The sequence below is a fragment of the Ascaphus truei genome, chromosome 4 (assembly GCF_040206685.1).
Source record: "Ascaphus truei isolate aAscTru1 chromosome 4, aAscTru1.hap1, whole genome shotgun sequence".
Taxonomy (NCBI): Eukaryota; Metazoa; Chordata; class Amphibia; order Anura; family Ascaphidae; genus Ascaphus; species Ascaphus truei.
Genome location: NC_134486.1, coordinates 311,319,329 through 311,344,144, shown reverse-complemented (window position 1 = coordinate 311,344,144; position 24,816 = coordinate 311,319,329). Strand labels below are relative to the sequence as shown.

The window sequence follows — 24,816 nt, the reverse complement described above, 5'->3', positions numbered from 1 at the left end:
GCACACAAAGTGGCTGGAAGTCGGGAATGGCTTTTATATCATAGCCGGGATACATGTGTGATGGGTGCAATCGATTGCACCCATGTTGCTTTGAACCCGCCTAGTCAGAGTGAGCATGCTTACCGCAACCGTAAGCACTACCATTCCCTGAATGTACAGGTGGTATGCGATGCCACGATGAAGATTATGCATGTGGTAGCCAAATTCCCTGGTTCCAGTCACGATTCCTCTATCCTGAGAAACTCATCAGTCTTCCATGCTTTCGAAGAAGGCTATTTTGGATCTGGTTGACTGGTGGGTGAGTACATATTATGATGTGTTAACAAACAACTCTAGTTTTTATATGAACTGTTCAATGTAATAATGTTAACACAAATGGTTTCATTTTTTGGCACGATGGATTATAGGTGACTCAGGATACGGAATTAGGCCGTGGCTGTTGACCCCGGTGCCAAACCCTCAATGTGAAGCAGAGGAGAGGTACAATGTTGCCCATATATCTACCCGATCCGTGATAGAGAGGACATTTGGGCTTCTGAAAACACGATTTCGGTGTTTAGATAGAACAGGGGGGGCATTGCAATATAAGCCTGCTAAAGTGTCAGATATTGTCATTGCATGTTGCATTTTGCACTATCTGGCACTCTGCAATAATGTACAAACCGACATACGTCAGGGCTTGGAGGAGGAGCATCCCTTAAATTTACCAGCTGACACTGAGCAAACCGCAGGTGGTGTGGAGACACGTCGGAATGTCATAAACACCTATTTTTCATGTAAGCAAATACATATATGTTCATAGAACTACATAGATGTATTAATTCATTGTAATGATAAATACATTTATACAACTACCATTCACTTAGGAAACAGATGAATATGGTTCGCACACCTTTCTCTTCTCTGCTGTATGGACAATTTCATGTGGCACTGGTATGTCATTCATCAACAGGTTGTATTATACTTCTTACCACTAAAAGGTGTTGTGTGTACGTGAAGAAATAATGTGTACAAAATCTATATTTTATGTACATGCTATTTTTGGTTATGCATACACAATAAACCTACTATGTCGATAGTCAATAGCTAGTGCAGTATGGTTACATACAATGTTTCTTTTGGAGTGTGACATGTGTGTCACAATGATGTGTACACTATTGTGTATTTAAGATCATATTTGACGTATTATAGATTTTGATTCTTATCACATACAAAATTGTCACTTCTGTGTGTTGCTTACCTTAATGAACATGTCATGACAATGATTTATATTCATTCATGTTTTCTTTTTCAAGGTATATCACTCCAATTTCTGCTCATGGTATGTATTTCAATTCACATCTGTCATAAGATGTGCAAACCTCGATACAGGTATAGTTACAGGATGTATAAACAGAACGTAATCAAAAAGATGTGACAATAGAAACATGTCATTTCTGTATTGTGTCCGTGCGTTTATCTACACTTGGTGGTTATTGTGCAGTGTGTTTTCTTATCATTACGTACATTACATAACATGTAATTTTGGCAACGTTACAACATCCATTCATGGAATATTGGGGTGGGGGGAGAGAAGGGGATAAACCCTGCTCAGCTAGTGATTATGGGAGAAGAACATCTATTCATGCACATGAGCGATGTTAACACTCAATGCATGTTTGTATGCAAAGACCCTAATGTGTTAAACATCTTTAACATTGCAATGTATGTGATTAGTTCTTCTCTCACTTCATCTTCATGTTCATTACTACATTGTCACATGTGTATGTATAAGTCAAATATGTGTGTTGATTTGACGTTCATCTAACATTTGTCAAAATGTTAACACCATTCCAAAGTATAGTTTTTGGAATTCTCTACTTTTCCTAAATCATTCAACACAATGACAATGTAGTTATTAATTTTTTTTATTTCATTCACTTTACTGATTCAAAATGATCATGATCCTTTACAACTATGTCAACATATGATCATAAATGAAGTATACATTTACATACGCACACATTTCAGCAACCTACTGTGTGTGTGTGTGTGTTGTCGTTTTGGTGTGATGCATGTATTTCTACCAGAAATAATATAAACCAACATAATAATGTTGCTCTTATCATCGGCCTCACTTAGCTATGTATGTGTTGAACGTTTACTAATAACACTAAACTATAGTTACTCATGTGAATTAAATGTACACACAAAAGTTCATGGTTTAATGATCTTTACCTAACATTCATTAGCTCATGCATGTTAGGTTACCACTACAACTTAGGTGATAATATAACATTCACACGACTAAACAGTTTCTATCACCTCACTATTGTTATTGTGTACGTTCAGATACAATGTCGACAAGTTGTTATGTACCATTTACATTCTTTGACAAGTCACACGTGAGATTATAATATATAGTAGATTAATGTGTTTGCTGAGTGATAATGTTGATTGCATATATCACATGGCAATACATATAATGTTAGTAGAAAAGAAAAAAATATCAATAGAAGTTTTAACTTCTGTGGTTAGCAACATCATTATGATAATTAAGTGCATAGTAAATATTTGCACAATAGGATAACATTATGTAGTGATGGTTAATCTGCGCACCAATCATTGAAAGCATTGTTACATATTTATTATAATAGTTGTTCGCTAGTCGTCACAATCATCTAATATAACGATTGGGCCATCTGAAATCATACATTGGTCCCATGTATTCATCCGATTTATCTGTGAAATACAGCAAACACATGATGTTCAAAGATGGCACATTTATCTATGTCTCAGCATGACAACGCTTAAAACATCTCTATATGATTGTGGATATTCACGCATAAGTGACGTATATGTTTAAACTGCAAGGATAAAACTACAGATACAGAACTGTCTCATTTTTCAAATCGCGTTGCTGGCATTACTACTGATATGTTAGTTCCGGTGCCTGTATACATAATAATGTGCGCGCACAACGTCTGTTGCGCGCGCACGTCCCAAATGTGTGGACTAAGTCTTAGCGCATGCGCAAAACGATGTGTACGCTGTGCGTTCAATACATGTCCCTCCATGGTGCTGTTAGCATTATGCATATCATGGCTGAAAGTTATGATATGGAAGCGAAACAAATTCACTTCAACACACGTACATATCTAAACTTTGTAAACGGACGTGTGCCTGTAACGCTGTGCTCACCACGGACAAGGAGGGACCCCGAAACTGAGGTGAGATGGGTAACAACTGCACCCACAGCTACGGAGACTCGCCTGGAAAGTGGAAAATAGGCATCTGGAACCGTCTGGGAGAATAAGATAGAGTAAGATACTCGCCAGACGAGAAGGGGGGTTCCAGAAGATAGTTGGTATCGAGAGCCTGGGGGCCAGAGCCGGGAGGTAGGTCAGAATCTGCAAGCCGAGGTAAAGGGGTTCGGGGAGTCCAGGAAGTCAGGGTGCAGGCCAAGGGTCGAAGTCCAGAGCGGGTCCACAGCCAAGCCGGTTCGGTACACAAGGGATCACTAGAAAAGACAAAGAGACAAGGAACTGAGGCAGGCACGACCGTGGGTAACACAGGTCACACAAAGCTATGCTCAGCCAAAGAATAAATGGCTGAGCAAGGTATAAATAGGAGGAAGAACCAATAGGAGAGGGGGAGTGACGAGGGAGCGGCCCCAGGGAAGATAGGGATTGGTGGGGACAAGATTGCCACAGCTGTGCTGGATGCGAGGCTTGTGGGCGGTGCACGCGCATCAGGCATGTGCGCCGCACGGGAGAGGAACGCACAGCCTCAGCTGGGGGCGGGAACTACTCCTGTGGGAGGACATAACAGTCCTGGTTCGTGTGCGCGCATGCGCGCTTTCATCCACCATCGCGGGGAGTGAAGTGGAAGGAGGTGCGCGCGGCCTGAGCAGGGGATTGGAGTTCATCCCGCGAGAGGGCAGAGGAGTCCCTGTGTGTGCGCGCGGCCTGAGCAGGGGATGGGAGTTCATCCCGCGAGAGGGCAGAGGAGTCCCTGTGTGTGCGCATGCATGCGCACGTCCTGAGGCAACCGTGGGAACCAGAGAGGCAGGAGAAGGGTCCCGCTCGCGGCAGTGAGTCTGTGGGGCCGGGGAGTGCTGGGTTTGTTGCGGCAAGGGAGGAACCCTCTTTAGGAGAGGTGTTCCCTGAAGTCTTACAGTGCCCACGGCAAAAATGGACGATCAGCCAATGAGCGAACAAAATATGTATGACGTCATGTTAAGGCAACGTGAAATGCACGCAAACACCCCTCGCACTGAATGAACATTGGCCTCCAGCGCTGTGCATGCTCCGCCCCACCGACGCGCTCGCATGACACATTGCACTGACCGTAACAATAAGCTACGGGCACAGCCAATATTGTTTCACGCGTGCACGTCGGTTGGGGGTAGGGCTTGCATCGGTAACCTTTTTAAGGATGCCTTGGGACATGTCCAGGTTCCCACGTCATATGTGGGCGACACTTTGTTTTTATATGTTGAATGCTAAACAATGAGGTGTGTGTGTGTTACAGTTAGTGTAACATGTTGAAATGATACATTAAAAGCGATAAGCATCTATGATTTAGGACTCCGTCACCAATGTGTACTAATGGTTCGTCATGTAGTATATTGTTATAGGAAATAATGTCTTTGTGCACGCTACATGTAAGGCTGTCTGCAATGTTAAGCTGTATACACTCATTTGGCTAACAAATGGTGTATTTTATTAATGTACACATATATAATTTGAGTAAAGGCATAACGAAATTTGTATTTATCATTCTTGTAGAAGTCAAAACTGATTTGGCTGCAACTGCTCGCTCCAGGAAGGCACAACAGTATCATCCATGGTTGAGGCAACCGTTGAATCCTGAATCACGCACATCTCCATGAGGGCGTCATATGGATCTGCAGTGGCTTCTTCAAACAAGACGTCCGGAGGTACGTACAGTTATTGGTTGTTTTCCCATCCACATTGGTATTGCCCATATAAGTTTGGATACATATCATAGTTATGTCCATCTTGCATCTGGTCTTGATGAATGTAGGGTGCAGGTATATCAGCAGACGCGACAGTCAGTGCGGCTTCAGTGTCACTGGTATTAGGCAAAAATATGCTATTTAACAGAAGATATGTTCCATGTTCCATGGTAAGTTTAAATGATGGCCCAACATGCCAGCATCCATATCGTTGATTTAGCCGATCATGGACACGCTCAAAACATTCATTTGCGGATAAAGTGAATCATACAGAAGTTTTAAAATTTCATTGTTTGTCAGGTTCTTGGCAGGATGGATATTTCTTTTGGATCAAGTCATAGATTTTGGCCACATTTGCACTTTTCTCTGGCGTTGATTCGATTGCTTCATAAATCCTAAATTTGTATGATTTACGTGGATGGCTGTGCAATGTGGAAGCTTCTGCCATTTCTTCTCTCTTCAAGTGTACGTTGTGTTAAGTTGAACGCATATGGATGTCTGCTGAATGTGTGAATAGTTACATGTTATCTTTGCGGTTTCTTACAAGGTTATAATACAACCTAGCAGTTATATGCCTAGGTTTTCTCCCACAAGAAATTTGTTACAATAATTGGCTGAAATTCTTTGGACTATGTGTACCACATGAGCATTTACATGTAAACATACAAATGTAAGGAAGCTTGCATGAATATTTTATGAACTTTGGCAAACTTTTTAGACTGATTTTTATGGTCGTTCTAAAGCATGAAGGAAAATGTGTGTAACAATTAACTTTAATTGATAGATATTAGAGAATAATAGTTTGATATTAAGACATCTCACATGACCTAGGATAACATGTCTTTGAACTATCAATGCAAAGATAGAGTTACCTAGTAAATGGCCATACAGAGAGTCATAGTGCTCCAAAATCCCTGTGATAAGAACTCTGTTTTCCTCTTCATTGAACCGAGGATTACGTGGCCGCTCCAGACGTTTCTTCTGAATACGTGCAGGCCCAGAGCTTGGCTGCTGCTGACTGGACTCTCCTTCTTCCAATGGAAGAGACTCCAAAAGCGGGCCACCAGCAACCACCCCACCACCAGACACCCCAGCAGCACCAGCAACAGACACCCGAGCAGCACCATCAACAGAGCCACCACCAGCACTCGCACTCACAGCAACACCACTCGCACTCCCAGCAACACCAGTCGCACTCACAGCAATAGCACTCCCCTGAATCCTACGTTCACTCAGACGCGTACTCACACGACTACCAGTACCACTCACACCAGCATCACTCTTCCCACGCCTTGCGGCCATACCTCTAGCACTCACAAAGAACAGAAAAGAAATTTAAAGACAATCGCACTGAACACTTACAAAGTGAAAACAAGACAAAGATGTTAACAAAACAACACAGGACAAACCTCTCCCAATACACAACAACTCTCTCAGTCAATATGAAATATGTAAATCGCCCAGCTCTGTGTGTCTCTCTCTCTCACTCCAAACAACACAGAGAATGAATAAAAATACACGCTGCCTTTAAATGGGCCGCTCAATCCAAAACATGCTTGCTTTGGCAGATTCAGCAAGAAGTTTCATTGGCGAACCTAACACTACCTCGCCATGCACGCCGATACACCTGTGTGTGATCAGCAAATCATCGGCAGAGTGGAAGCAAATGTTTTCGGCTTTTGAGGCTTTGTTTACGGCAACGTTTTGGAAAATCCCTTCTCGAATTTTATTTGCACAGAGCATCACCTTGATATTATAATAATAATAATAATAGCATGTTTTTGTATAGCGCTGTTAGTTACAGTATACAGTACGTAGCGCTTTCCAGAGAAATTTTGCAGGCACAGGTCCCTGTCCCATGGAGCTCACAATCTATGTTTTTGGTGCCTGAGGCACAGGGAGATAAAGTGACTTGCTTTTTATGTACTGTATTTGGGGGTTGTATTTGGGGGTTTATTGATCAAATTATTATGATGAACTGCCTTTTGAAATTATTGTACTCTACTCTACAGAATGTAATTTCTTTGAACTGCTGCACAACTAATCCTTCATCCCTCCCCCACGCACACACAAACTCTTTTCGACAGACACCTCCACAGAGTAATTCATTTTCTGAAGTTAGTCATTGTGTTTTTAAGCCGTCCCTAGCCGAGCGTCAATCGCCTCACTGCGCCTGCGTGTACTCTAAGTCTCTTTGAGATGGGAGCTAACTGCTTACTGCGCATGAGTCACCCAACCCCCCCCCCTCTCCACAGAGTCATTCATTTTCTGAAGTTAGTCATTGTGTTTTTAATCCGTCCCTAGCCGAGCGTCAATCGCCTCACTGCGCCTGCGTGTACTCTAAGCCTCTTTGAGATGGGAGCTAGCTGCTTACTGCGCATGAGTCACCCAACCCCCCCCCCTCTCCACAGAGTCATTCATTTTCTGAAGTTAGTCATTGTGCTTTTAATCCGTCCCATGCCGAGCGTCAATCGCCTCACTGCGCCTGCGTGTACTCTAAGCCTCTTTGAGATGGGAGCTAGCTGATTACTGCACATGACTCACCCAACCCCCCCCCCAACACTTTGAGGCTTTGTTTACGGTAACGCTTTGGAAAATCCCTTCTCGAATTTGAAATGTAAATCTGATTTGCACAGCATTGTGAGAATTGAGAGTAAAAAAAACCATTAACTGATTCATGTTGTTTTGTCATTCATTCTTATACTGTAGGGGTGGGGTGGGGGGTGGTTGTTGTCAATGATTATGATTATCAGGAATGTGAATAAATATTTATTTTTCAGGAACAAAAAAATACAAATTAAAAATAATCATGAATAATACATAATGCAGTCTTTATTAAGTTCTTCTGGCAGATTGAAATTGGATAAACATTTAGAAAACGTTTGTAAAACATGGAGAAACATGAATTATGCACATTTATAAGAATATTATTTAATAATATATATACTGTATTGTATAATATATATATATACTGTATATATATATACAGTATACATAGTAATATAATTTTTTCTGTCTTTATCTTGTTCCTCATTCCGTGTACAGTACAGTAGTTCATTGAGAGAGGAGAGGTTTTGTGTACATCAATACTGCTGTTTATATACTGTACATTTTACTGTACAAACAGATTAGACTGGACACAAAACCCACCTCCCCCCAGGCCACCCTTTTTTCCTGAAACGACAAGAAAACAAAAAATTAGTGCAGTTATGTGCGTAATGTATTATGGCATTGTGTGATGTGTAGTACTACTGTAGATGGCTGGTGCTACTTTTTCTGGAAAGAAAAAAATTGAGCAGTTAGTAGGCAGTTACTGTAGTACTGTCAAACTAGTCTATACTGGAACTACTGTATACTCTGACTACTGTTAAATACTATGTACTGTAACCTGATGGCTAGTGCTGCTCTCTCTGTAAAGAAAAAACTGTAACTACTGTATACTCTGACTATTGGGAAAGAAAAAATCTGTGCCATACTTACCTGTATCATACTGTACTTACAATACTACAGCACAGTACTACTTTCCTGATGCTTGCCCATTACGCGCGATGACAATGGGCAACACAGTGGCAATATGGTCTATATATTTATTGCAGCGTTCCACGGTGAGTACATCGTTCCAAAAACTCATTATGCCTTTCAACAACTCGTCCTTTTTGGAGGGTTTCGCCACTTTCCGGATATGGTCCTTCAGCTGATGCCAGACCATTTCGATCGGATTGAAGTCTGGCGATCTGTCATTGGAAAAAAAGGACAATTAGTTTAAGAGATACAGTACACAGTAAAAACTGTGGGAAACAAATGAGACACGGTTACCGCACTTACTCCGCTGGCGTCTTCACACAGTTCATACCGTGCTCAAGGATATGCGCTGTTGACGCGGTGTGCTTCGGATCATTGTCCTGGTAGAAGCGGTGACCATTCGGGAACTCGCGTGTGATGTGTTGCACTATCTCAGGGATAATGTTGTCTTAGAAGAAAGCTTTATTCATGATTCCTATAGCAAGAAAGAAAAGTGCTCAAAAAACTGCACAATAGTACAGTACAGTGCATACAGTAAGGCTACACTAGTAAAGTACAGTGCATAAGGCTACATTATATTTGATATATTTTACCTTCAAAGATGACAATGCATCCTGGTCCACGCCTAGAGATGGCACCCCACACATGCAGCTTCACGGGTATTTTGGCCGCGGCTTCAAAGATATGCGGCCTTTTTTGTGGAATGCAAAGCTTGCAAATCTCTCCAGCGACACAGTAGACTCATCAGTGAAGATGCAATCCTGGAAAGTTTCCCCACTGTCGATCCATGCCTGGGCCTGGACCACTCTTTTGATTTTGTTTGCGTCCCGTATCATGGGGTATGCTCTGTAATGACAAGGAATAAATAATTTTAGCGGTACAGTACAGTTTCCTAAACAACACTTTTACCTCCGGTACTGTCCAGTACTAACCTCACACGTCCATATTTCCATCCAATGCTGTGTCTCATCTTCTTTATGCTGGTCTCGGATACAGTGAGATTGTGATTTTCCTGCAGAGTGTGTTTGATCCTCAATGCACTCTTCTCATCATTCTCCTCACTTATTTTGTCCACCAGAAGAGTTGTCTCCCTACAATGTAAAGAAAATATATTGTTTTGTTAATATGCAGCAATATAAAAATTATATAAACTGTTGTACTGTAATATAAATATAAAAAAATATATACTGTTGTAATATAAATATAAATATAAAAAATATATACTGTTGTAATATAAATATACAAAATAAATATACTGTACTGATATAAATATAAATATACAAAATATATATACTGTACTGATATAAATATAAATATACAAAATATATATACTGTTGTAATATAAATATAAATATACAAAATATATATACTGTTGTAATATAAATATAAATATACAAAATATATATACTGTTGTAATATAAATCAACAGAAATAACAAAAATATTAGATTTCAATTAAAATGAAAACATTTTTTAAGTTGTATAAATATACTTACGCGTTAGTTACCCTTGGTGCGCTTTTGCGGTCTCTGTTTTTTCCGTGTGCATGATAGCTCACGGTGGTTGCTGGCACAACGAGGCCAGAAGTAGCTAACCTGCGTTGGATAGCAGAAATTCGGTTTCCGCTCGTGTACATCTCCTTAATTCGCATGCTGAGATCCTTGGAAATCTTTTTAACAACCATTGCTGCAAGTAGAAAGAAATACAAACACAAGAATGTATATTCGATGTTTAGTCGATGTGTATTCAATGTGCAGTGAATCCACAAAATGGATGGTGTATTTATACGGTAATGACTCACATTAGAGTACACCCACTTTCAACACCTGTACCTCGCTGCCATGCATAAAAGGTTACACACTTTGCATAGCCCACCACTCGATGATCTTTATCTGTACTTGCCCTTGTCCAGATACTGCATTACTGTATGCCATCTGCTTCCATGGATCAAGCCCGATTCTACGGATGCAGGATCCCACTCGCCTCTGCCGTGCCTGTCAAGCAGAAAAAGCGAAAGGCGGTTGCCGTTTCCATGCCAAGGCAAAAGCGACAGGCTAAGGCCAATAAAGAAAACCTTCTGCTGACCCCAAAGGCTAAGGGTTTTCATTGACGTCAGCCTTATTATGTCAAGAAGATATACGGTGATGTACTCTCGACGCAAAACGATTGGCAGCCAACCCATCGAATCCGCAGACCTCTTCCTCATATATGCTTCGACGACTCTGCCGCCGCTGTCCCGGAAATCTTCAGCCCGTCTTCTCCACCCCTCGTCCTCGACGCTGCCGCCGCCCTCCCGGAAACCCACAGGCTATCCTCTCCAGTTCTATCCGATGACGCTGCCTCTGAAATCCACGGGTCACTTTCTCCTTTGCTGTTAGACGACTCTGCTTCTCGCCTGGAAATCCAAAGGTCACTTTCTCCATCCCTCTTCGATGATGCTGCCGCCTCTCCTCTACCAGATATCCACAGGTCACCTCCTCCACCCTTCTTCGACGTCGCTGCCGCTTCTCTCCATGGAACCCCCATCTCATCCTACGTTGCACCCATCCATCCAGATTTCCAGACGCCATGCACAATAGCAGTTCGTTAGACCGGATGCTGAATGGGATAACTGTGGATCTCCCCGGGAACTCTATTGTGCTAGCAAAGATAGATTTGCTTCTGGAGACCATGCTAAATGTGGAGCAACGGATGATACATATGGATCAACGGATGGATCGAAGGATGGAGAAGATAGAGGCTGACATAGCGGGTATACATTATTTGCTCGGTGTTAATGCCCCTGTTTCCCCGACGCTGGAGCAGGGGGGTGACATGGATGTGATGAATGGGACCTTCTACCCCCTTCCATCACCAAGCGCACCCTCTCCACCAGAAGATGTAGTGTACATGTATGCCGTTGAGGAGGACATGACAACCCCATCAAGACCACGCCAGGAGACAACACGGCGACCAAGACCAGAGGAAAGCTTCCTCCCAGACAACCTACCATCGCCCGTCGCCTCAAGCACACCCGCTCCCAAAAGACCTACATTCGCTCGCATCGATACGGTGCCCAACATCACCCTATGCGATCTGCCACCGGCGCTCAGGGAGAAGTATAGGGTGAAGAGTGCTGGTGCACCCCACATGAATGCCTTGTTACTTTTTAAGCACCATGTTCCCTACTCGTTGTACTGCGACTGGGCCTTCAAAGTGAACTACGAAGGAAATCGCGTAAAAAAGGCTCTTCCTGCCAATTTAAGAAAGAACATTCTGGATGAAATGCGGCGCTTTTATCCAATTACAGATCCTGTAATGAAAGGCGTTCGAGACTGCATTAATGGCTTTTGCGCCATGCAAGGAATCGGCCATGGACGGACATGTGGAGGACTTTCTGTAAGACCATACTGTTATGCTGAACTGTATTTTACTGTACTGTACATGTTTTGACCTGCTGTACTTGAATAAAGGAGATGTTGTGTGTTTTTTTACTTGTATTTATACAGAAATGTTTTAACTTGCTGTCCACACACATAGGACCTGCACAATTCCAGTCCCTGAGGGCCGCAAACAGGCACGGTTTTCAGGGTTGTCCTGAAAACCTTCCCTGTTTGCTGCCCTCGAGGACTGTAGTGGTGCAGGTCTGACTGACAGTTTTGCACACCATCCCACTGTACTGTATATGTTTCTTCAATAAAGGAGATGTTTCATTTGTACACTGTATTTTATGAATAAAGTTTTTTTTGTAATCACAGGTAAGACCATACTGTTGTGCTGAACTGTATTGTACTGTACATGTTTTGACCTGCTGTACTTGAATAAAGGAGATGTTTTTGTGTGTTTTTTTTACTTGTATTTATACAGAAATGTTTTAACTTGCTGTCCACACACACAGGACCTGCACAATTCCAGTCCCAGAGGGCCGCAAACAGGCACGGTTTTCAAAGGTTACCCTGAAAACCCACCCTGTTTGCTGCCCTCAAGCACTGTACTGGTGCAGACTGTTTTGCACACCATCCCACTGTACAGTATATGTTTTGACTTGTCGTTCTTTAATAAAGGAGATGTTGCGTTTTGTTTATTTTATGAATAGAGAATTTGTTTTTAAAACATGTGACTGTAAACCATACTGACTGACTGTAAATGTTTTTACTTTCTATACATAAATGTTTTCACACATGTAGCAGTAAACCATACACCTGTTGATGTTTTGAATTGCTGTGCACTTAAAATGTTTCTACATTGTACAGTATTTGTAAATAAATGTTTTTGTACTTACTCCACCGATAAAAGAACATGTTTATTTGTTTTACATTGGTCCATTGGCTCCTTTGCTACTGTAACAAAATACAGTGTTTCTAGAATGTCGAGGCATACTGCACTGTATACTGTAGGTATGCTCAGTATAAGAGTAGTAAAAAAAATAGAAGACACATACTGTACTGTACTGTATGTACTGGCACTGTAATACATGTAGAATAAATGCATAGTTTTATTTTTTTGGGTTTATTACACAGTATACTGTATATAAAAAAGTATTGTATACTGTACGGCCGGAAAACATCAGCATACTGTTTCAGGTACAGTATTCTATCCTAATCAATAACAACGGCCACTAAACTGTAGACTCCGGTACGTGGCTTTTTAAATCCGATTCAGCAATGTGCAGGTATTGTTACACAAAGCGATATTAGCCATAGAAATCCCTCCATTAGCCGTTTTCTTTTCTGAGGAAAAACAAAAAGGAAAGTTTTACTGTAATGGTCAGCCCCCCTAAAGACGCTCCCAGCCAGTCCCACCAATAATTTTCTCGGGGGCGTCTCCTGTTCACATGCGCACGCGCCTACCCTCGATGTAATGACACACATATGCGTTTCAAGAAGGTTCCAATGCGCATGCGCCCAGCGTTCCACCAATTGTTCAGTATCTGCAGTACAGTACTGTAGAAGCCGCTCAGCCAATGATATTGCTTACAGGAGAATCGCTTGACTTTCGAATCGCACCGATATTGATACTGCATTGTCAAAATAATACGACATAATACAGCAACAATACTAACAATACTCACCATAGAATTTCCCATTCAGCTGGTGCCGGCGCTGGGCCACTGCCAGTCCAGTGTTCTTGATCATCCACGTCGATAGTTTGCTGCGGGACTAGTCCACCTGTAGTCAGCTGATGAGGCTGGAAATTTCTTAGGTACATGCAAGCTTAATCGAAACTGCACGCGAAATCCGGCTCAGGCTCAGGGTTGTCACTGACGGTGGGACCGTTATTGGAAGCCAGTGCTGGTGCATTGCTTGGCAGCGACTGTCGTTTCTTAGTTGGTTTTAATACAACCCTTCGCCTTTTGCAGTCTGCAGGATCATAGATACAGGAAAAAGCCGGTGATACACACCAATACCCTCCAACAAATTGTGGCTCAATACGATAAAAACAGGGATCACTACATAACCTTTTCCTTATTGCACACTTCCACGTATGAGGAGCTGGCGAAAATTTGTAAAAGTCATAGTTTTCGATAACATACTGATAAATTTGAACAACTGTTGCCATCTTATCCTCTGTTGCATTAATCGCGGCCCATATCAAATACGCATAACTTCTATCGGGTTTTTGGAAAGCGGGCTGCACTTGAACACTCATGGCGACGGCTCTCTGGAGAATACTGTAACCGAAACTGGTCTTTGTCTTTCTTTAATATGAAAAGCCTAAATTGATACATTTTTGCAACCTCTTCCTTCAGTCTCAAGGCCAAGTTACAATAGCACACTGTGGTATCTTTTTTACACGAAACACCTGCAAGTCGACACATTACTGAAGCGCATGCGCATTACAATTCATGAATATCTGCCATCTGGCGGACACGCGAAGAATTGCAACCTATTAAATCCGAACCATTCTCAATAAACGCATCAACCGCGCGTCAAAAGCGCATGACCCGTGGCTGAGAACGCAAAATGAATGCGGTATGCTCCAGGTGAAGTGCGTCGCATTCCAGGGAAAAGCCGGCGATGTGTTAGACTCAGTTGTGCCGCAGCAGTATGTCCTCATTGATGTCTTTTATTTTACAGCCTGCTCACCATGCTGCTTATACTTCCATCTGACCGTCACTGGGTTTCCCACATTAAGGGTGCAGATAGTCTTTTACACTACTGTTATCTCCTCATATAAACATATGAAGCTTTTTGTAGTATAATAGCAAAATGGCGCCCCCCCCCCCCCAGGGGGGATGGGAGATTTTTCTGGGGGGGTGTTGGTGGTTTGTTGCAGAGGCCCCGTGCTCTTCCCCAAGGCATTTAAATTAAATGCCTGGGGATCGCGTGAGGCCTCTGCAACACTCAACTTACCGTCATTCAGACGGCTGTGTGACGCGTCGCCATGGCAATGTGGCGTCAAACAACGCCACGGGGTCATGTGACGTGATGTCACACGCGTTAAATGACGATGCAGCTGCAAGGTGGAGGGGGGATGGGGGGCGAGCACCTGCAGGCAAGACAGGGCGGCTAAGCAGCAAAAGTTTGCGCTCCCCTGGTATAATATATGGCTCTACAAAAATGTTTATCTATCATATCCTTTTCGACTGTTTTCAGCAGTCAATATAATGCTATTTGATATTGATTGTGCTACAATAATTGAGATAATTTCCTTATTTGTGAGAGGTTGGAATTTCATCATAAGTGTTTTACAGTCATATTTCCAGGGTCCTTAATAATTGCAATCTGAGATAACAAATTGTGATTTGAGGTAAGAAAAATTGGTTCTAGGTGTAAGTAAATCGATGTATGAATGTATGTTATATCTGAGCGAACCCTATAATGTTGAATGTCATTTGGATATTCATTTTCAATTGTAATCTGCTCTAAGTATTTTTGATAATATCAAGAATTTGAGTACACAATTCATGTGTGCTATTTTATTTTATTGACTACGTAGGATTTTTTTTGTTTTTTTTTAGTGTTTTAGTGCATGATCTCCTGGTCTAAGTGATTTTCTGATTTGTTCAGGTCTGTCTAATTATTATGTGTGAAAAATATCTAGTAGAGACTACTGATAGTGATGGAAGCAGGGTTAGTCTTAGTCAATTGCTTTTTTTTTAATATGTTTTATACATGCTTGGACAATAATTTTCATCAAGGACAACTCCCTATATGTATCAATGGTTCCAAGCTTCACTGTAGTGATTTCTCATGTGTAAACACTGAACTATTAACAGGTTTGATAAGGTTTTGCCCTCTTCCAAGATGGTGGACGGAGCTCCGTAAATGCCAATTGTAGGTAATTACAGGCTAATAGCTAATTTACCTTTCCCGCAACACTTCCTGCACCCATCCCTCTCAGACCACGATACTGCTAGACGAAAATTGAGTTTTCTCCCTCCTATACAGTCTTCTTAGTTTAGCCCTGTTCCCCCTTGAACACAGAAAGACTACTAATGCTGTTGTTAACCTGTTGGCTCACAGGGCCTCTGCCATGGAGAGCCTGGGGCGATATAATACCTTTACTTGATGCAGCACCTCCACCTGTGAGGGATCCCAATGGAGTGGGAGTTGTCCGTCATAGTACACCAATACAATGATACACACCAGATGTAAAATAACAAGTACCTTTACTAGCATACTCCAGTGACCTCAGGCATACACATAACATACTCCTTCCCACTAGAGACACAACTACCCAAAGCGTCTCGCAGGACGCGACCCTCCACTTTGTTTCCCACAACGTGTCCAATGTCCCACAGCCAAACCCCAGTGTGTAGTGACCGCGCTGCCTCTATGAAGAGAATGTTATAGTTGGTGCACCTGGTGTGTGTGGTTACCTGCCGAGCGCTCCTGCACTCGGGCCAGCAGACAATCTTCACAAAGGATCCGCAGACACGATACCTTCCGTGACGTCCTTCCTGGGCGATCTCACCCAGATATATAACTGTCCCTGAAGAGGTCTGGTCCCAAACCTCTGATAGGGAAATGCAGCGTCCGCTGTGTCCCTTACTATAAACACTAATGGGGAGGGTTCCCTATTCTAGGGCCTGTCATTACAGCAACCACAAGTTGTATATGACTCAGGGCCTACCTGGGACCTAGTGTAGAGGTTACTAGCCACTCTACACATGCAGCTCCTACCCCCTTCCCTTCCTAGATTTCACTGCCTAAAGTGCTCACCTGCACAACCTCCTATTTCCTTCCTACAAGGATTCTAATTCCCTATTGCTCCCTGGCATCAGGTGGTTGGTCCTGGCACTCATGGGACTTGTAGTCCCTCGCTCTAGCCCTCTTCTGATAGGTCAGGGCTTCGCGCGCTACCACGCTCACTCTTTGCGTATGCGCGAGCTCCCTGAAGGCGCCGTCGCATACCATGCTTGTTGCGCATGCGCAAACCTCAAAATGGCAGCGCCTTGGACGTTCGGCCCGCCGCGGAGCCTCCTAGATACCGGAGCACTCCGTACACTCGCTGGAAACCTGCCAAACGCTCCCAACTGCAGCGGAGGTAAGGGCAGACCTGGGGACCTGGCTACATCAGTACTGGATTAGGAGCTTGATAAAAGATCATGTGCAGTCTGAAATGTCACTGTTCCCCCAATTAGCAGGGCAGGTGAGAGGAATTACTGTAGAGCATCTGTGAACTCTGGTCTGGATCTCTGTGAACTGTGAAGCTCTGAGATGGATCACATTTACACTGTGGCTGCACTTTCTTTTCTAAATAAAACAGAAGCTGCCTGATATCCTGGGTCTATGACACACACACACACACACACACACACACACACACACACACACACACACACACACACACACACACACACACACACACACACACACACACACACACACACACACAGACACTGTGGTCCCTGTTATATTTTGTATGTGTTTATTGTCAGTAAATACTATTATTACATACCCAGTGTGTATTTACTGTGTGTATTGGGTTCCTGAGAGGGGTAATCCTACTGTAATCCTATATGTAGCCCCCTTTCCCTGTGTCTAGGGAAACTACCTGTGGTGCGTTACCTGAGTGGCTTACAGGAGCCTGATCCTCTGCCACTGGGAGCCTGGGGTGATCGTGTTCATGGTTACACAGCACCTCCACCTGGGAGAGATCCTATACAGTAGGATTAGCCCTCTCAGGAACCTAATACACACAGTAAATACACACTGGGTATATAACAACGGTATTTACTGACAATAAACACACACAAAATATAACAGGGACCACACAATGTCCACACAGTAGCAACTCCTTGGTGGAACCCCCAAAAGTTCTGAGGTGCCTGGGCACTTAACCCGCTAGTGTCCACAGATCAGCCCACCCAAAGAGTGTGTGTGGAGTAGCGCTACCCACAGTATATGTGGCCGTTGGTGCACTTAAATCGTGATATGAGCACTCCAGTACCTGGGTACTGCCGAATAACACAAAAGAACCATCTGATCCACCAAAGTAGGTCTGTCCGGTCCATCTACTAAGGCATCTGCCTCTGCTTGGGGTGAACTCCCACTGGAGGGTCTCACTGTAAGAGTCTCTTAGTTCAGTGGTTGTCTGGTCCTAGACCACAAGTCACCGCGCGGTGTCTTGTCGCTGGTGCCTTGCACTGATAAGGCAACAGTGGAAATGTCCCTATCTGGGGGCCGATCCCTTAGCAGCCACAAACTAGAAATGGTCGGGGCCCAACTGGGGCCTGTGGGTTAACTCTAGGCCTCGTCCAGGGAAGCACTGCTCCCTGGACACTACCTAATCTGTTGCCGTCTTGCTCCCAACTGGCGTTGTCCCAGATTTGCACCAAATGTAACTATTAGCCTGCCGTGCATCTAGCAGCCCTATTGGCTGTCAGGCCCCACGTGTGAAACAGCCCCTGGGGCTGCTGGGACTTGTGGTTCCGTGCGGAGCCTGCATAATGGCTGACGCACTACCCTAGCCGCTGCGCATGTGCGAGGCTTCAAGGCGCATGCGCAACTGACAAAGATGACCACCGCCTGTGGCGCCGACCACCCCGGAGCTCTGGCGGCACACGATCCGCCCACAGCCTCCGGAGTCTCAGCAGTAGCCTCCCCCTCCCCCGCATCAGAGTTAAGGGGGATCGGCTACCTATATATTGTAAATATAATTTAGTTTTATTGTAATTGCATGCAGATATTAAATTGCTCAAATCAGAAAATACTCAGATGGTGACCATCTCCTGTTTATGCCCGAGTTCGGTAATTCATTTAAAAGTAAAGCCAAATCCTCAAATAATCAAAGACCCATCATTTCTTATAGTTCATAAAAATTCAGCAAATCCAAATGGTTGTGCCTGTAAAATAGAAGAAAAAACACAAATTCAATCTGTTTAAGATGGATTTTACTTCTCTGGGTACATGTTTTGTATTCTCTACCACAAACTTGTTCAGAGAGGTTTTACTTGCTACTTACTACCTGTGCTCTAATCCACTCCACAGCTGTACTGATGGTGCATGAAGAGATTTAAACAAAATATGCATTCCTCAACGTTATCCCAGGGCACGCAAATGAAAGTTCCTACTGTAGATACAACTAAGTGGAATTGGAAATATTCACACTTTATATGGAAATTAGGTGCTTCCAGAATGAACAAACGAAGCTTGCAAATACTCTTTATTAAAATGTTAAAAAAAGAGAACGCATTTGTTCTCCCATCTTTTCTCACATTCCGATCTGCAAGCAGTGATTTTTCTGAAATGGACTTTCGGGCTGTGTTTACTAAGCAGTGGTATGCCATATGGAATTGCGCTGTTTAATTAATAGTGATAAAACATTTTTTGGTTTTTAAAACAAATCTAACAAAATTAGAACAGTTTTATGATCTGAAATAATTTCTGTCAGGGTAGGGCTAGCCGGGCTTCATAATAAAGGTGAAGCCCGGCTTGCTGCCCCTAAAACCGTGTGTAATGGGCTGTCTATGTAAGCCCATAGGGCCGGTACTGTGTTTTAACTGTATCCCCTGTAAATCATGTTTCCTTAGCCGCCTCTGTATGCTCATAAGATGGGTAAACTTGTGTGTGTTAAATCCCTTATGGGAAATAGCTGAAGGACCGGGACTTTAGGAACAGGAGTTTAAGGGTGGATGCTAGGGGCAAAAAGGGTTCAAATGTGTGTTAAGTGTTGCTGACCGGTTCTACTGGTAGTACTGTAATTGTACCCGTGAATCGTGCATGTTTTGCGGGTACGTGTCTAGGTATATAAATACGGTGTATTTTATTAATGAAATAACCCTATATAATATCATTGCCCCGCCAGCAAGTTCTACAACCGCGTTGTGAAACACAGTGCAGGAGCCTGTTTTAAAACCAAGTTGTAGAATCCAAGTTTTAGAATCCAAGTTTTAGAGCCCAAGTTCTCATTTTGTAATACAATGTATTTGTATATGTAATCCATTGCTAGGAAGGCAGCCCTAGTAATAAGAGTAGCCGAGGTGCCTGTATGGCAATGGTGGATCAAATGGATGGATGGGCTAGGTGTCTGGCCATATGGCAGACGGGGAAGGGCAGAGGAACAGATCTGCAGGTGGGCTCTCAGCGGGTGAGACACTTTTTTGTAGCCAGACTCTGTAGAGCCTACTCAGCGGGCGGTAATTGGCTGGACACAGAAAGCCATTGCTGAGACGGAGCTCGCAGGCATGATTTCCACTGGCCAGTTCATATTTCCCGCCTTGCCGGCAACCTAAGCCTAAGAACGCCCCCAGCTTTGATTGGTTACAGCCAGAAGAGCCCCTGGCTCGTGATTGGCTACTGTGTGTAAACCCATGTTCTGATTGGCTGCTGCTCCGCACTCCATGCTAAAGATAGCGGCCGATCAGAGAACCAGACGATCTTGGGACTTGGCCCGGTGAAGCGCTGGCGGACTTTTCAGAAGTGCTGTGCTTGGAATAGCAAAGCACTCGGCCCGGAGGTGCTGGGAAAGCCTAGCCTAGCTGGGGACAAATTCTACAGTTGTGGCCATGTTCTGAGAACACGGCCAAGTTCTGAGGAATGATTTTACTTACTCCAGGCTTAGTCCAGTGACGCGACCAGCAGGGGGCACATCATAGAGGTGCCGGAGCAGCCTGGCCAAGCGGAGGATAAGTACTGGGAGCAAGTTTTCGCATCCAAGTTCTCAGAGTAAGTTCTGAGAATTGGAAGGCGCTGAAACGAGCAGGGAGAGCACGGTGGCTCTCCCAAAAAGAGTACCGTGTGTTCCTGGACGTGGAGTGGACAGGGTAAGCCTTCCTGAAACAGGCGCCTCAACACTAGTTGACGCTAGTGTCTCCCCCCAGACCTCCAGTTGGTATGTAATCCCTTGTATTTGTGCATTGTTGTATATCTGCGGGCTTGCCCAAATAAACCCCATTTTATTCAACAATGTTGTCCTGCCTAGTGAATTGATCCCTGAAGGTAAGTGTTAAAAGTACCGGTCTCCCATGACAATTTCTATTAATGATTATGTTATGATTGCAATTATAGGTTAAACAGTAGGGCATTATTGAAATAATGCATGCTGATTGGTCAAAACTCTGGGCCTTAATATTCACTAATAACAGGAGTTTTTGACAGCTTGCCAATCAGCTGCAGTATTAAAATAATGACCTTCTGGCCAACTAGAAACCCCGGATTCACACTCAGGCGGCTGACAGACCCACCAGATCTCATCCCAATCAGATGGCAGCCAGGGTCGCAGACCACCCACCTCAAAAGAATGGAACATCAGTGAACATGGTGGGAATTCAGTGAGCCCAGCGCCATGCTAGTGGTTAGTGGGTGGAAACAGTCACCTGTTCTGCTGAGGATGGACGGGTGGGGCGCCCGTGTCCCTTCTTACTTGTGAATTAAATTTGGTGAATGTTGAGGTGGTAGGGTGTTTGAGCAGATGAGAAACCTGTGGGGCTGGGGGGGTGGGGGGAACAGATGGACATGTGAAACGGGTGGTGGGTCCACAGAGGTTGTGGAGCAGGCGGGGTGATGAGTCGAAAAGGTGCAGGAAAGGGTATCTTGGGAGACATTTGTGGAGTTCGTGAGGGAGGAAGAGGGTCTAATATCCAAAGGACAAGGGATTACCTGGCCATTAATGCCTGTGCTAAAGGGTTAAACTCATGCATCCTGGTCATTAAAGGTCTTTCTGGGATTATTACTTAAATCCCTTAAAATGTCACTGTTTTCATATGGATAGTATATACAATACAGAAACAAATAGACATTGATACACACTTAAAACTATATATATTGTCTCTTGAAGTCTACAAGTAACTTTAAACTTGGCGTATACTGTCATCAACATAGAATCTATTTATTAATATGTATTTTCCCTCTTGAGTACAAATACAGTAACACTAGTGTTGGAGGAGTTAGGGTCACCCCAAATTATCAGTAAATGACAATATACAGTAGTACAGTACACTACTAGTGTAACTGAACAGATTGTACCAAATCTGTGGTGAAATATAAAATGTATTTCTTATTCTCTTGGGTACACAAACAGTAACATTATTAAACAGTGCTGGATGAATTAGACTCACACCCAAATTAAATATATTTTATAGTAATTACATTTTAAAATAAATAATGTAATGTAATCACTTTGGGGTAGAGGGGTAGGAAATGGGTATAGAGATTCCGTTTACATAGGCCATTACTTTCTTATATGTTTTAAACTGCATGTCACTACAGTAGATGTCCCTAAAATGTCAATGCTATCCAAGTCTGACTGATATTAGTATCACAATTCTAAAAAATTTCAATATTAACTTACCATGTTATTTATCATGATATTATTATCATATCGGTATATTGCCCTTCTCTAGGCCTAGTCAGATTCCCTTCTAATTAACCACAACGTCCTTTTCTCTTATAAGACATAGGCACTGCCAGTACAGCATCCCTCCCACTCTTCAAATAGGGTCCGCCGGTACAACCTCCCCGCCGCTCCTCACATGGGCCCACCAGCACAACCATCATCCTGCTCAACTGGAAGGCCCTTCTATACCCCGCTTTTCAACACTTCGCCAAGGCGAAGCTAATTGCTGTAGATTTGGGTCCCAATTACTGTGTCGGCAAATCTAGTTAATTTCCCCTTTTTGTAAAACCCAAACTCCACCCACTCTGCTCAGCTGTTAGGCAGATCGACACCTCCACCCGGCACAACCTCTCTCCCTCCCAATGGTCCAATATCCCCCTTGGTTGGCACATTGAGCCTGCTGGAACAACATCCTGTTTGGCACTATCTACACACCGCGAAGCTGACACACATCTGTTCAACACTTTGCCAGGACTCAGGTAATAATTGTAGTCCTGGGCCCCAACCTCATTTTCCACTACTCATTCAACCAAAACCATGCACACCCACTCAGCTGATAAACCAAATGACAACTCTCAACACTTTGCTGGGACCCAGGTTGTAAAGGCTTTAATGTTGGACGCTGGCAGATATCTAGTTGGCAGGCCTAGTTTATTTCCTGTTCTTATTACACTGGAGCCCCACCCAACCCACTCACCTCTCCCTCCTGCTCAACTTTGCTGGGGTCATTAACTTAGGGACCCCTTCCCTGTTTCAGCACAGACCAGAAAGTCAAAAGGGGCATAGGGATGTGAGGTGGCCCTGAAACAGTCAATGGGTCCCTAAGTTAATGGGTATACCCAGTAAATGCCCAGGTCACCCAGAACAGGTCTAGGGATTCTGAGGGGCTCCAATCATACATAAGGTTGTGAGGGGATTCTTAGAATCCGTACTAAGACTATGCAATAGTGTGTGGGGAATATGGCTATTGAAAAATAACGTGCAGCTTTTTACTCTATTTCCTATACCAGGCAGTATTAGGTTTTTAAAGTGTATATCTTTAACAAACTGCGTTACGTATATATGCATGTGCACAGTAAAATGAGGCACAGGGATGAAAAGTGTTTCTGTAGCTGCGGGGATCCTTAGGTAATATAGAGATACCCCAGTTAGTGCTAAGGTGTCCCAGAACCTATATTGGGTTTGAGTGTTATGGAAGTCCGCTGTAAAGTATAGAAAAACCTGAGCTGTTTAAGGGCGTTTGGGGTGCCCTTTGTTGTAGAAACTCCAGATTTTGGGAGTGTAATTTTTGGTGGGATATTGGGGCGAAAATGTATTCCTTTTGTTTGCAGGAGTTCGGGGGGCCCAGCTAACGTTTGGTTCCCAATTCTACCCAGCGTGCAGGCACTATTTGTGGGTTCACTGGGTGAATTACATTGGGGCTGCACCATGTCTCCCAGATTACTGTTTTTCAAGCCCAGATATCCCCAACTAATTTCCCACATTATATAAGGTTCCCCCAGGTTTATACTTTATTAAAGTATGGTTCAGAGGGTGTTATACTGTATGTATAAAAATCCATGCAGTCAGCCTAAAGCATTCATTTGCATAGGAGACATGATGTCTACCTAGCCCTCTGGCCTCAAAGGGAATCCAGGATATGGAGGTGTGGGGCCATTTGGTAGCAAGGAGGGGCAGAGGAAAAGGCCCTAACAGCCATTTGGGTTCTGTCAGACTCTGCGGAGTCTTCCCGGCAGATAGCCATGCCCCTTTCTCTGACATCAGCCAGATGAGCCCTGCTCTGATTGGCTGCTGAGAATATTCTCACAGTTCTGATAGGGGGGTAGTAGTTTGTGAATGAAACTCAAAAGGTATTATAAACCCCTACAAATCATATTTTTCGTTCTCTCAAAGTTCTCTAAGATTCTAAGCAAGTTTTGGCTAATCAAGTTACTCCAGATGTCTGGAGACAGGGGGGAGGGGTGGTGGGCATCTGTAACTACAGGATGATTTCAGTTCTAAGACATGGCAGACTAAATCTCAGTCAGAGGAAAATACTTAGGTAGATTTCCCTGCACCTAGGAGAGTTTAGTTGTGTTACCCTAGTCACAAGTTAGTGTGTTTTTTGAGAGAGAGAGAGAGAGAGAGAGAGAGAGAGAGAGAGAGAGAGAGAGAGACACTCTTACTCTGACTCTGTAGGTGCTAGCCCTCTGCCTTAATTAGCTGCCTATCTTTTCAGCAGGGGAGTTTCAGCAATCAGGCAGCATTCCTGATAAACCTTTGTTTGTACTGCTGGTTTCAAGGGACGGGTTTGTAAAACCCATCACACACACTTACTTACTTACATCAAAACTAACTCTTGTTCACTTGTGCTTTCAGATATCTCTATAGCTTGAACAATGGATCGATCCAGCTTCCACAGACATAAGAATCCGCTTGCTGCTGCTACTTCGTAGTCAAACCCATCAGAAAGCGAAAGATGCCAGCTCTACCAGGGACCCCCAAAAACAAAAAGACTAAAGTGAGGAAAGAAAATCGAACAGCACCCAAAACTCCTAAGGTGAAAAATCTTGAAACTACATGAAAAAAAGATGG

The 24,816-nt window shown here is 43.5% G+C and overlaps 1 long non-coding RNA gene across 1 annotated transcript in view; it reads left to right on the top strand.

Moving 5' to 3' along the window:
* Window positions 1–1,167: 1,167 nt before the first annotated feature.
* Window positions 1,168–24,816, top strand: part of LOC142492116 (uncharacterized) — a 25,219-nt gene continuing 1,570 nt past the window's right edge. The window contains exons 1-3 of the long non-coding RNA XR_012800751.1: window positions 1,168–1,321; window positions 4,770–4,921; window positions 24,601–24,816. The exon at window positions 24,601–24,816 is cut by the window's right edge and continues 1,570 nt beyond it. This is a non-coding gene — a long non-coding RNA (uncharacterized LOC142492116). The remainder of the gene's footprint in view (window positions 1,322–4,769; window positions 4,922–24,600) is intronic.